This window comes from Canis aureus, chromosome 17 (genome assembly GCF_053574225.1).
Source record: "Canis aureus isolate CA01 chromosome 17, VMU_Caureus_v.1.0, whole genome shotgun sequence".
Classification (NCBI taxonomy): Eukaryota; Metazoa; Chordata; class Mammalia; order Carnivora; family Canidae; genus Canis; species Canis aureus.
Genome location: NC_135627.1, coordinates 12,224,301 through 12,239,106, shown reverse-complemented (window position 1 = coordinate 12,239,106; position 14,806 = coordinate 12,224,301). Strand labels below are relative to the sequence as shown.

General features: G+C 41.8%; 1 long non-coding RNA gene across 1 annotated transcript in view; it reads right to left on the bottom strand.

Annotated features, from left to right (window-relative positions):
- Positions 1 to 1,544: 1,544 nt before the first annotated feature.
- LOC144287786 (uncharacterized) overlaps positions 1,545 to 14,806 on the bottom strand; it is a 62,676-nt gene continuing 49,414 nt past the window's right edge. Inside the window, exon 6 of the long non-coding RNA XR_013355537.1 lies at positions 1,545 to 1,646. This is a non-coding gene — a long non-coding RNA (uncharacterized LOC144287786). The remainder of the gene's footprint in view (positions 1,647 to 14,806) is intronic.

Here is a 14,806-nt window from a genome sequence, read left to right as displayed (position 1 = left end):
ATGATATTTTGTTGGTTTGTTTTTCTTTTGGTTTGGGTTGAATGAAATGGTTTTGGTTTGGGTTTATTTATTGTTACTGCGCTTTGTCACCTATCATAGAGAGCATCTCAATCTAAAAGTTCCTTATGCTGTAAGTTTCAATTCACATAAGATAAATTGAAGCCCTTCTTAATCCACATGGCAGATTCATAGGGTAGCAAAATAGATTTATTTCAATGAGAGATAACACAAACAAATGTTCAATGTGTTTAAAATTCTGTAAGAGAATTTTATAACATCATAACTGGGGAGAAATCCCAGTGGTGGGTTTGTGAGGGCAGATGAAAGGAAAGGAGAAAGACTTTGCTGTTTGAGATGGTGCCTTGAATTGTAAGCTTGAGAAGGGACATAGAAGGTTGAGGATGAAGAGCTTGGAAATAAAGCACTACAGACCCTACATACATCCATGGTAGGGTTGCCTTCCTGGAAATATCTGGAATACAACAGGCTTGTTGAAATCAGGGGAGGGGATATTAGGCACATTTTTCCCATAACTTTCCTAATATCTCACAAAGCATAAGCACCTGACCAAAGTGGAGTTTTTATTGGCTGCCATAGGCCCAATACTGTGTCAACACAGACTTCCTTGGGATCAATCAAGGAATTCCAAAGAGGACCAGGGACAAGTTCAAGGGAAATAAATTTCAGTCTGATCCAGAGAAAAACATCCTAAAAATTAGAGTGCTTCACTCCAAGCTGCCCTACCCTGGAAAGTCAACCCCACTTGGCCCAGCATCCAGAAACTCCCCTCAGTGTTTCTGACTATGTAGAGGCTCAGCCCTCACATGTCTCACAGCCAAAACAGCTTACATCCCTGCTGGATTTTAGTTAGTCCTCCCAGCAAGGCAGTGGGCCTGGGCCAGCCTTGGCATTCCCTGCATTGGCCTAGGTAACTGGCAGGAAACGGTGCAGGTCCACTGGGAGAGCTTTGACATCCAGTTTTGTACCTTTCCTGCCACTACTGACCCTGCCCTGCTGGCCCTTCTGCCTGGCCCCTGGACACTCATATTTACAACTAGCTTTCCCTAGGGAAGGAGGTAGAACCAGAAGCTCTCCAGCTCACCTGTTTCCTTCCAGCCCCTTTGCCCAAGATTTTGATCAGTACCAGGTTTTTCTCCCCCAGGGCACTCCCAGCCTTGTACTTTAGTCTGACGCTTGTGGGAAGGCCAGTATTTCCATGTCATTCCAGACAGCCTCATCCTTTGGGCTGCTGGCAACTAGTCATGGCCTGATGTCATCTAGAGCTGTTGCTCTTCTACTGTTCATCTTCACCACAATTTGACTCAGGGTTTGCACATGTTCCCTCAGACTTGTCACGTCCATTATTCTTGGAACCCTCCCTACCCTGAACTGGGTTCCAAGGAGTGTTCCCTCCTTTGGGTCAAAAGCAGGGAGATAAAGATAAAGAGGGGATCTTAATTCTGTCTTCCTGTATGTCACAGAAGCTATGGATGTCCTCCACAACAAACCCCTCGGCATTCACTTCCAAAGTCAAGGGCTACTTACCACTGACTCCTGAAAATATCCACTTGAAGGTTTTTTCTGGCCTTGGGAAGTATGCACAGGAAAGTCAGAAGTGTTGGATGATTAATTCTCCTGAAATTACCCTGAGACGATGACAAATAGAGAACAGGCGAATAAATATCCCAGCTCCCTTGCTCCTTGGTTCATTCTGAGCCATGTTTTCAAAGTTCCCTGGTGGAACTGAGCTCTATTTGCCCACAGTGGTAACTTGCTTGGAAATGGATCCTTTGTCACCTTCCTCCCCTTCCCTGTCACACATGTACCATGTCTTGTATCTCCTAAGATCCTCTCTCTCAAATAAACTACTTGTACTTGAAATTTTTTTTTATGATTTTACTTATTTATTCATGAGAGACACACATACACAGAGAGAGGGAGAGAGAGAGAGAGGCAGAGACACAGGCAGAGGGAGAAGCAGGCTCCATGCAGGGAGCCTGACATGGGACTCGATCCTGGGTCTCCAGGATCACGCCCTGAGCTGAAGGCGGCGCTAAACTGCTGAGCCACCCGGGCTGCCCTGTACTTGAATGTTTATCTCAGTCTTTGCCAAGGAGGGAGGCCTGGCACAATGTCCAGCACACAGTAAGCACTCAATGCACAAATTAATTAATTAATCTTGGCAGGTCATCAATTTTGTAGATGGCATTTCTGCATTAGTGGAGAGGCTGCGCTATATGACCATGAAGATTCTTCTTGGAGTGACAATACACCTAGGGAGAAATAAATATCTTTTTTAACTACAAGACCTGGAAAAAGAGCTATAAGATGAAAGCATGTGAAAAAAGAGACTTTTCTCCTGTCTGTGCCAGTGTGCTTTCAGATGTGAAGGGGGCAGCTAGGATCACAGGTTAGTTATGAAATCATGCAATTTCTTGAGCCAGCACATTGCCTTTTATGGACACTGCAGTCCAGGATGCTGTATAGGGAATGATTTTTTTATCCTGGTCTATAGAGTTCACAGTTTCTAGTCACAATAAGCAGAGCCAGAAATAATGTAAGATATTCAAACCCTAGAGTATTGTATTATTACATGCATAGTGTCAAAATCATATATGAAATAAAGTTTTAATTACTCCATGACTGGAATTTTCATAACACCGTTTTATGGTTGGCTGGCACTGCATCAGGATTTATGTGTTACAAGTGAGGAAATGAGTCACCAAAGTGTAAAAAAGAATGTGCTGAAGGCTCCTCAGCTGCTGTCTGAGAAGAGCTGGAAGAAAATGTTCCTGACCACTCTCCTCATGTGCTCAGGCTAACACAGGGTTTTCGTCACAGCTACAGACTCTCAAATCCTTCCAATATGGTTTTATAAGAGAACAAAACTTTGTGGTTAATGAACTATATAAAGCCATTGGTGAAGGGCAATTTAATGATATTATATATTTGGGGAGGTAAAACGAGAATGTGAAAAATCACATTTTTTTTTCTATAACAACTAAGAGTCTAATATGATTGAGCAAAATCAGATTTTTTTTTCATAACAACTAAAAGTTTAATATAGTTGAGCCTGTGCAAAATGAGGCTCCCCACCCTCACCCCCTACCCCTACCTCCGAGGAGCTGCCCTGCTGGGAAGTCTCCACACTCCATATCCTTTCTACCAGAACGGGAGCTTAGGAGTGGGGTAGGTGGGACAGGACAGTCCAGGAGGGGTCTGCACCTGAAGTCTACACATGCTCATGGGGCGAAGACAGATGCTGGGAGGAAGGGGACCCACAAGCAGGCAGAGCATCACCTGCCAAGAGAGTACTGTCAGAGTCCAGAAAAGAAGTTGTACGCAGGCATTGTGCAGACCATGAGGCATGGCAGCAGGAGAAGGTAATACATGACGATCCAAACAGACAGGCCGTAACGTCTGGCAAGTCTGGCAGTCGCAGGGCTAGTTGAAGGGACAGCAGGTTGTCAGGCAACAAAAATAAACTAAGTCAAGAGACACTGGAGGGGCACCTGGGTGGTGCAATGGGGTAAGTGTGGGACTTTTGGTTTCCACTGGTGATCTCAGGTCCTGGGATCGAGCCCCACATCTGACTCCCTGCTCAACCAGGAGCCTGCTTCTCCTTCTCCCTCTGCTGCTCCCCCTGCTTGTGTGCTTGCTCTCTCTCAATCGCTCAAATAAATAAAAAAAATAAAATCTTTAAAAATAATAAAAATAAAATATTTTTAAATAAAATATTAAAAGATAAAATAGTGGGCAGCCTGGGTGGCTCAGCGGCTTAGCACCGCCTTTGGCCCAGGGCGTGATCCTGGAGACCCAGGATCGAGTCCCATGTCAGGCTCCCTGCATGGAGCCTGCTTCTCCCTCTGCCTGTGTCTCTGCCTCACTCACTCTCTCTCTCTCTCTCTCTCTGTCTGTCTCTCATGAATAAATAAATAAAATCTTTAAAATAAATAAGTAAAAAATAAAAGATAAAATAGTAAGTGTTGGGCACCTGAGTGGCACAATCAGTTGAAAGCTGATTCTTGATTTTGGCTTAGGTCCTGATCTTGGGGTCATGGGATTGAGCCCCAAATCAGGCTTCACACTCAGCGCTGCCTGATACTCTCTCTCTCTCTCTCTCCCTCTGCTCCTCCCCCTGCTCATGCTCTCTCTCTCTCAAATAAATAAATAAATAAATAAATAAATAAATAAACAATAAAATAGTCACAGTTAAGACCCAACTTGGTGGTAGGGAAAGCAAATAGAAAAAAAGCTTAGGGCCAGCTGGGTGGCTCAGTCAGTTAAGTATCCGACTCTTGGTTTTGTTTTTGTTTTTTGTTTTTTTTTAAGATTTTATTTATCTATTCATGAGAGACACAGAGACAAAGTGAGAGGCAGAGACACAGACAGAGGGAGAAGCAGGCTCCATGCTCCCGCCCTGGGCCAAAGGCAGGTGCTAAACCACTGAGCCACCCAGGGATACCTTCCAACTCTTGGTTTTGACTTGGGTGACAATGTCAGGGTCCCTGTGCCAGGTTCTGGGCTGGGCATGAAACCTACTTAAGATTCTCTCCACCTCCCCACCCCCTCTTCTTCCACTCCCCACCGCATGCTCTCTCTCTCTTTCTCTAGAAAAGAAAAGAAAGAAAAAAGCTTAAAAGAGCAAATATATAAAGAAACAGAAATCATGAGAGAGAAAAATTAAAAACTTGAAAAGACATGACTGGGAGTATTAACATATAAAGAACAGGATTCCAGAAGGATAAAAAGATAGGGGTTTGGGCAGCCCGGGTGGCTCAGTGGTTTAAGCACCTGTCTCCAGCCCGGGGTGTGATCCTGGAGACCCGGGATCGAGTCCCACATTGGGCTCCCTGCATGGAGCCTGCTTCTCCCTCTGTCTGCGTCTCTGTTTCTCTCTCTCTCTGTGTCTATCATGAATAAATAAATAAAATATTAAAAAAAAAAGATAGGGGTTTGTTAGAAATTAGGATCAAACCTTTGGTGCTAAAGTGTGGATGAGAGTGTGCTCTCCAGGCTCCAGACAGCACTGGGGGAAGGAAGCAGGGACCAGGCTGGAGGGAGGGAGAGTGATCACTAAGGGGCTCCTGTGGAACTGGCCACGGCTTCATGAAAAGCATGGGGGGAAAGGCTGGCCTTGCAGAATGTGTTCGGACAGAGGGTATAAACTATTGCATCTCAGAAAGGCTTCTGGAAGGAATAGAATCCCTGATTGTCCATGGTGTCCTGTCTCTCACTGGTCAAAAGCTGGGGACACCAGTGGCATGAATGTTATATGGTTAGTTATTATCCACAGGTCCCTGAAGCTCTGCATGCTTTTTTTTTTTTTTCAGTCTACTTTTTCCCTTTCTTGCTATCTCATCTCTGAATGCATATTTCATTGCCGATGCCCATTGTATCTGTTATCAAACCATCATTTGATTACATAACTGTCCTTTATTTGTGTTTCAGCATTTTACAAGAAACCAGTTAAGGAAATGAGTCACAAACCAAATATATACAAATGATCAAACAGCCAGTGTCTAAATAAATAAACCAGTAGATTAAAAATTAAAGCTGACCACTAGGAGACCAGCGATAAAATATCCATCATTAAAAATTTAGTCCTTACTGATCTGATTAACACAAGCTCATTGAAGTGTTAGCGAGAGGAGTAGGAAGCAAACTTAAAAGTAACAGATTGATGTATCAATAACTGTTAGGAAAAATCCACTTTTATTCTTGTTTCATTTTCTAGAGCATTTTCAAAGGAAGAGAGTAACTTTGGCAAACCGTAACATATGAGAAAATCCCCAAGAAACTCTGCCCATCCTTTTGGCCAGTGCTCAAACTGATTATAAAAAGTACAGTTATGATTTTCAGTTCGCCTGGCTCACAAGCCAGAGGAGACTCAGGGTGTATACACATGACACATTGGCCAGGGCATGATAGACCTGCTGCCACCAGCATCTTATTTCCCCTAATTCCCTGGAAAACTCAGGATGAAAGTAACTCTGAATAAAGCCTTGGAGCCAAAAAGTGGGGGCGCTTTTCTGGCCAATATAATCAGGTGGGTGGAGGAAGAGGGGAAATGAAGTGCTATGGAGTGTCATAAGAGGGGGAGAGCTATTTAATGTAATGCTTTCATTTTTAAAATTGCTATTTGACCCTATGGTCTCATAGCCAAAGCAGGAAAGTAGAATCCTGTGAAATGAAAGAGAAAAATCACCAGTGAAGAATATGAAATTTAGTCAAGTAGATTTTAACCAATTTGGAAATTCATTGCAAAGGTTCTATGGGGAGAAGAGATAAAGGACCAGGTGAGAAGGAATGAATTTTGTTTGTTTTCCAGAAAACTGTCAACTCTAATTCTCATCAAGGTGTCAGGGCTGGCACATAATTTTCAAACCTTAGATTATGTGGGACACCAATGGCTCCTGAATGTAGAGTATGGGGCAGGAGAAGCAGGGAAGTGGCAACAACTAGACCAATCCAATGAATAGGAGAAATTAGATATGTCATGGGGGTGGGGGGGTGGGGGGATAAGGATGTGTGCAAAATGGTGCATGCCTGGGGGTGGTGTGGGGGTGTAAGTATGAGCGTGAGAGTTTTTGTGCAAAGATAGAAAGCTGGATGAGGCATGGTTCCCTGGAGATGATGGAAGATTTAAGAATCATTCAGGAGCATCAGTCTAAGAATTTAAGAAATGAGAGTGGAGAAGAGGCCAGCCAATAGGATATATGATCCAAAATAAAGTAGAATGCAGATTTCATCCCTCTGGGTAAAATTCAAGGAATGGTTCCCCTCAAGGTTCCCGACACTAGGGAACACATCTTTTAAGCCCGTGTTTGAGACATATGCTCTGATACAATGTTTGAAAATGGATTTATCCCAGAAAATCCAGGAACCAGGGCTGCTCTATGAGGAGGGTTTCTCCCTCTGCATGATTGACTTTTTTTTTTTTTTTTTTTTTATGATAGTCACAGAGAGAGAGAGAGAGGCAGAGACATAGGCAGAGGGAGAAGCAGGCTCCATGCACCGGGAGCCCGACGTGGGATTCGATCCCGGGTCTCCAGGATGGCGCCCTGGGCCAAGGGCAGGCGCTAAACCGCTGCGCCACCCAGGGATCCCTGCATGATTGACTTTTGGGGTAGAACAAGTCTTTGATGTGGGAAGGGCCACCCTGTGCGTTGCAAGATGTTCAGCAAGCATCTCTGACTCTTACCCATGAGATGCCAGGAGCACCATCCTCCCAGGTCTGAGGGACAAACTGTCCAGGCTGAGAATAGCTGCTGTCTGCCCAGGTACAGTGCTCATCCTATTTAACCTGTACAACATTTAGCATTATCATCTGACCACCTCTTCTTTTGTAAACTGTCCCTTCTCTCAGCCTCAGTGAGGCCTTAATCCCTTCATTCTCCTCCTTAAAAAAAAAAAAAAAAATATATATATATATATATATATATATTTTTACTTGTTTATTCATGATAGACATAGAGAAAGAGAGAGGCAGAGACACAGGCAGAGGGAGAAGCAGGCTCCACGCAGGGAGCCCCATGTGGGACTCAATCCCGGGACTCCAGGATCATGCCCTGGGCCGAAGGCGGCGCTAAACTGCTGCGCCACTGGGGCTGCCCCATTCTCCTCCCTCTTCACTGTCTACTCTTTGTCAATCATCCCTCAAGCAGGTAGAGTCTGAGAATCTCTCCATTTTTTGATGCTTTAACCTGATTTGGTGCCTGCCCCCCCCCCCCCATAGCACCTAACTCCCAGGCCCCCAGGGGATGTTGAGAAGCCATGGCCCCTGGCGCGGCATGAACACTGCCTGGGTCACTGCACAGTAAAATCAGCTACACAGCCATCATGCAAATCAACTTCTTTTATCTCTGACCGTGCCTCTTTTTTTCCTTTTTTAAAATTTAAATTCAATTCGCCAACATACAGTCCATCATTAGTTTCAGATGTAGAGTTTGATAATTCATCAGCTGCGTTGAACACCCAGAGCTCATCCCATCACCTGCCTCCTTAATGCCTGTCACCCGGATACCCCAACCCTCCACTCCCCTCCCCTTCCGCGACCCTCCGTTTGTCTCCCAGAGTTAAGAGTACCCCATGGTTTGTCTCCCTCTCTGATTTTTCCCCCACTCAGTTTCCCCCACTTGCTTCTAAGCTTCATACACACGCTTCTGAATCCCTGCTCCTCACTCTCCCCCTGGGTATCCCCCTGGGGCCTGAAGATAAAAATGTTCAGAAATACCTTCTCTCTGCTCCCAGAATGTGTTTCCTAGTTTTATTGATGGGCTCTTCAGCTTTACTGTCCCCAGCGTTAGAACGCTCTGAAACAGCTTTGTCTTCTCTTCTCAAACAGCCACTTGGTTGTCAGTTCTGGATCATTCTCTCTGCCATAAGTCCATTTGATTTTACCTTGTAGTGTCTAGTATCAGGGCCCTCTTTCCACACCACCAACACTGGTCGGATCCTCTTTTCTCTCAACTGGATGCTTTCTCTCCACCAGCCTCCATCTCCCCATCTACTTAAACATGTTTCTATAGTGCTTACATTTTAGAAAGAGGAAAACATGCATGAAGCAGATGCTAAACCTGGCATTAATTCTAGCAAGAGTTAATATTCTCTCGATAAATGAAGGGAAATACGTGGCTGAAGATATTTCACCCACCTCAGTAAGAGGTGCATTTTCAAATTAATTTTTTCCAATATTTTGTTGCAAAAAATTTCAAACATAGAGAAAAGTTGAAAGAATTTTGCAGTAAACGTACAAATACTCATTGCCTAGATTCTAGAATTATTTTACTTAGCTTGCTATGTCACCTATCTATCCATCTATCCTTCCCTCTATCCATTTATCAATCCAGACATCTTTCAAAGTAAATTGCAGGCATCGGTAAATTCTCACCTGAAATACTTCGGCATGCAGGTCATTAGTTAGAATTCAATACTTGTTGTCAGTTGTGCCCTTTACTTTTGAGGACAAATAAACATACAATGAAATGCTCAGATATTAAGGAAAATACTCTATGGGTTTCAACAAATGCATATACATGTGTAACTCAAATCCCATTAAGATACAGAGCACTACAATCACCCAGAAAGTTCCCTGACATCATTTCCTTGTGTGTCTCTGCTCCAGATCTGCCCCAGAGGCAGCCACTGTTCTGATGCTCTGATCATAGATTAGTTTTGCCTATTTTAGGACTTCATATAAATGGGAATTATATAACCTGTGTTCTTGTGTGTCTAGATTCTCTTAGTCAGAATAAGGCTTTCAAGATTCACCCATGTTGTTTCATGTGGAAGTAGTTTGTCCCTTTCTATTCCTAAGTAAGATTCTACTGTCTAAGTATACTATAGTTGGTTTATCCATTCTTCTGTCAATGGTCATCTAGGCAGTTTCTAGTTTTTGGCAACATTTTCTTTTTTCTTTTTTTTTTTTGGCAACATTTTCAATAAATCTGTACTTTAATCATCATTTATAAAAGTTTGTAATACACTTTGTCCTATTAATCATTTGTGGACTAAAAGTAATAATATCAACTCAGTACAAAAGAAATTTTTATCACTTTCAATTTTATGGTCACAGGAAGTTAAATTTATATGCAAGGGTGCCTGGCTGAGGGATCCCTGGGTGGCTCAGCAGTTTAGTGCCTGCCTTCAGTCCAGGGCCTGATCCTGGAGACCCGGGATCGAGTCCCATGTCAGGCTCCCTGCATGGAGCCTGCTTCTCCCTCTGCCTGTGTCTCTGCCTCTGTCTTTCTGTGTCTCTCATGAATAAATAAAATCCTAAAACAACAACAACACAAGGATGCCTGGGTGGCTCAGTTGGTTAAACATCCAACTTTTGATTTTGGCTCAGGTCATGATCTCAGGGTCCTAAGAGTGAGGCTCATGGTAGGTTCTGTGCTGAGCATGGAGCCTGCTTAAGATTCTCTCTCTCTCCCTCTCCCTCTGTCCCTGCCCACCTGCTCTTATGCAGTTCAATATCTCTCTCAAAAATACATACATACGTACATAAATTTATGTACATATTTTTATTGCAAAGCATCATGAAAGGGTGAGCAATAAAAAAACTTTCCAGAATAAAAAATTACACTAAGGGGCACCTGGGGGGCTCAATTGGTTAAGCTTCTGACTCTTGGTTTCCACTCAGGTTGTGATCTCTCAGTCGTGGGGATTGAGCCTCACATCAGGCTCTGCACTCAATGAGGAGTCTGCTTCAGATTCTCTCTCCTTCCCCCTTGCTCTCTGCTTCTCCCTTGACTCATGTTCTTTCTCTCTCAAATAAATATAGTATTTTTAAAAATATACATTAAGATAAACTACTAAGGAAGAAGTATAAAAGAAATAGAAGTTTGAAGGGAAACAAGAGGGGATCCCTAGGTGGCTCAGCAGTTTAGCGCCTGCCTTCGGACCAGGGCGTGATCCTGGAGTCATGGGATTGAGTCTCACATTGGGCTCCCTCCTTGGAGCCTGCTTCTCCCTCTACTTGTGTCTCCGCTCTCTCTCTCTCTGTGTCTCTCATGAATAAGTAAATAAAATCTTTAAAATAAATAAATAAATAAATAAATAAATAAATAAATAAATGAAACAATGTGAACTGTCCAACTGTAATGATGACCTGTGTTTTTAAACAAATGATGTGATTATTAGATTGCTATGGAATTAAGATTCCATTGGGTTTACTCAAATGAGTGATGTGACAGTTCAAGAATATTTTAAATTTTAATATTCAGAATTATAATACTTAAGAAATGTCAAGTTTGTAATGAAAACAATTAGATGTCAACATAAAATTATGTGAAGAGGCTCATAATTTTTTCAAATTACTTCCCAACCTTTTCTCCAAATATCAGGACGAAGAACAGAAGTTTTCCCCAGTGCCTGCCTTCTCCCCTGACTTGGGTCCTGGATCCTAACTAATCACTCTCCAGCTCCAATTGCCATCTTTGGTTCTCACTAGGTCTTGAGAACACTGCCAGGTAGGCAACTTTCATGGGTAGGTTTGGGTCATATTTTTTATCTCCGCAAACTGAAACTGAGGTGAGGACTTGGACCAAACGTATCCCAGATGGTCAATCAATGGTGTCAGATGGTATCATCAAACACTCATCTTCCTGGTCTGTGATCAAGTGGAAATGAATTTGCATTTCAAAGCTTTATACTAGGAAGATGGTGGATCTTCTGTCATCTTCTTTTCCTTTTGCACCCGTGTGGCTTGGAATACCCTGAAAGAAATCATAGGTGTCTTTGCACTGGCCATTTTGTTTTTCCTCTAATAAAGCATCTTCTTACTAAAAGGTAATATGCCACCAATCCTGTTACAGAAAATATTGGTTCCAGAACTTTACAGGTTCCTTGTGTATTAAATTTAGTTGTGTCAATATACACAATGTGAAAAGAGCTCATTAATTTGTGAAAAAAATCTAATAAAGTGGTGGGAACTGCATTAACAAAGCCACTGACTGATGAATTTTTAATTTGAATGTCCCGGAGCCTAACTGAAACCTGAGGGTCATGGCTGAAGTCAACCAGTCTGGAAAATTGGAGATTAGTACTGTGCCCTTGTATAATGTTTTTATAATTTTTTTCCCAGAAAATGTTCACTGGTTAGTGTCAGAATTGCAGAGTACTATGGACTGAATGTATCTCTCCAAAATTCACAGATGGGCATTCAGATGTGCATTGTGATGGCATTAAGAGGGGAGGCCCTTGGGAGGTGAAGGCTCTCCCCTCATGACCAGGATTAGTGTCCCTATAAAAGGGACCCCCAAGAGTAACCCTATCCCTCCCACTGTGTGAAGACACAGTGAGAAGATAGCCATCGATTAACCTGGAAGTGGATTCTCACCAGCCTCTGGATCTGCTGAGGTCTTGACCTTGGGCTTTCCAGTCTCCAGAATTATGAGAAATAATTGTTTAAGCCACCCAGTGTATGGTATTTTTGTTACAGCAGCCCACATGAACTAAGACACAGAGCTTAGTGCATAATTATTCCTAATTATTTAAACTACACTTAACTATGTCAATTAAGTGTAATCTTTTTTTTTTGAAGATTTTATTTTTAAGTAATATCTACAACCACCATGGGTCTTGAACTCACAACTACAAGATCAACAGTTGCATGTTCTTCCAACTGAGGCAACCAGGCACCCCAAGTTTAAACTTTTTGAAGGCAGAAATCGTCTAAGTCTTTTATGTCCCTGGATCACTGGATTAGACATACAGCAAGTGCTTGATTAGGGGATGATAGTCAAAATCTTTAACAGCCAACTAATTAGAAAGAACACTGGCCATAGTGTGGGGGAGATCCCCAGCATTTCCATTGCCAGGCTGTAGGGAAATCCAGGGGTTCCAGGGAGGGGACCAAAGTAGTAAAGGGAGGGACTATTTATCTCCCCATACAGAACAGTTTATGTTTCAGCAACCAATATGTAGCTATACCACCTACACCTAAATATCAGCCCAAAGAGCAAACATTTTATGGGAAAAAAATTGTAAAAGCATTAACATTATCTCATTTTACCAGAAGAGTCAATTGAGATTCAAGATACAAACGTATGCCCTAAAGTTACCCAAGTTAATAGCAGGACTGGCAGTTAGTATCCAGATTTCTGGACTCCAGATATCACAGGCAGATCTTTTGACAGGTTGAATAATGCTATTGCTCTGCCTGGATCCCCTGGAATTCCTATTTGCCATTTTTATCTTCCCCTCTTTGGAGGTGCTTTTGATTTCAACACAAAGGCCCTGTTTCCAAATTTGGTTACCTTCGTGGGTGGAGGAGGCTAGTGTTTGCTTAAGGCCCTGAGGGAAGAAAAGTTCCAGGCCTCCTCTTGGACATAGACAGCTGTAGTTGTCTTCTCGCATATATCTTTTCATACCATCTCTCCTCTGCATGTCTGGCTCCATGTCCTATTTCCCCTTTTTATAAGGAGATCAGTCATATTGGATTAGGGTCCACCCCTCTGTAAAGACCTTTTCTCTATCAACTCACATTCTGAGGGAATAGGAATTGGGACTTCAATATAAGAATTTTGAGGGAACACAATTCAACCCATATTGGGAAGTTAGGACTTCAGCGTATCTTGCATGGGGGTTGGGGGGAGCACAATTCAATCCTTAATACTGACCTAAAACATTTTGTTACTTTAAGATTTCATGAGAAATTAAACAAATGAAAAAGAGAGAAAGAGACAAACCAAGGAACAGACTCTTAACTATAGAGAACAAATTCATGGCTATCAGAGTGAAGGTGGAGGGGGATGGGTGAAACAGGTGATGGGGATTACGGAGTGAACTTGTGATGAGCACCAGGTGATGCATGGAATTGTTGAATCACTATACTTTACATCTGAAACTAATATTACATTGATATAAACTCACATTAACTTAAAAAAAATTTCATGAAGGTCAAGAATATGAACACAAAAAATCTTGTGTACTATATGCATAACCCAGCTGTCATACTTCCCAATTGTTATTCAAATGTATTAAAATAAAAAAACAAATGTATTAAAATATCATATATATTTTTTATTAATCATTGCCCATAAAATAAAAAACAATGTTATGGCTTTGTTTATGGGACTTATGAACTTATGACATTTGTGTTTTTATTTGCTACAATCAAGGTTAGATGCTTTTTTCTGATAAGTATTTGCTTTGAATTGGAAATTATATACCTTTAAGTGTTGTTTTGTGTGAAACAAATGAGTCATTAAACACAATAAATAAACTGTACAGTGGTTAAGAATGTGGGCTCTGGGGTCAGACTGCGTAGGTTTGCATCAGCTCTGTAACTTCCTAGCTCTGTGACCTTGGGCAAGTTAATTCATCTCTCTGAGCTCTCATTCCTTCACCTATAACAGGGAGATGAAAACAGTAATTTTGAAGCACATAGTATTTGTTCATAGTAAACACTTAATATTAGTTATTATTTTGTCTGAAGTATTAGTTTATATGTAGTAATTCTGAAAACAGAAAGACATAACAGAAGTGAAATTTCTTATTTTTTTAAGACTTTATTTGTTTATTCATGAGAAACACAGAGAGAGAGAGGCAGTGACACAGGCAGAGGGAGAAGCAGGCTCCATGGAGGGAGCCCCACATGGGACTCCATCCCGGGTCTCCAGGATCAGGCCCTGGGCTGAAGGTAGAGCTAAACCGCTGAGCCACCCGGGCTGCCCCATGAAATGTCTTATTATTTCTTTAGGTAAAATCACACTTTTCCAGATGACATTGCTAATGCTATCCTTTAAAACAACAGGATAAAACTTGTTCTTTTCTCTTTATCTTTCATAATTTAACTTTATATTATCAAAATAAAATGATCACTTAAACTCCTTTTATGGGAAAATTTTTAAATGATATATGATGGCTTTTTGAAAAGTAATGTAGTATAAATTCTCTAATGTAGTATAAATTCAAACATCATAAAGGAAATATAGTAAAAAGTAAGTCTCCTCTTCCTTACCCCCAATTTTCCGATCATATTTCCAAAGGCAAACACTGTTACCACGGTCTAAAAATCCTTGCAGGAAGTCTATGCATATGCAAGAAATATACATTGTACATGTATGTTTCCCCACCCCAGTACATGTATGTTTCCCCACCCCTAGTTGAAGACAAGATAGCATATTATGTATGCTCTTCTGCATCTTGCGTTTTACAATTTAATAGTATTTCTAGGGAATTTTCTCTTATTAATACCAAGTCATTTTGTTTTATTCTTTTTCACTGTTGTGTAGTATTCCACACCATAAAGATACCAAAATGTATTTAACCAGTTCCCTACCGACAGGCATTTGGCCAG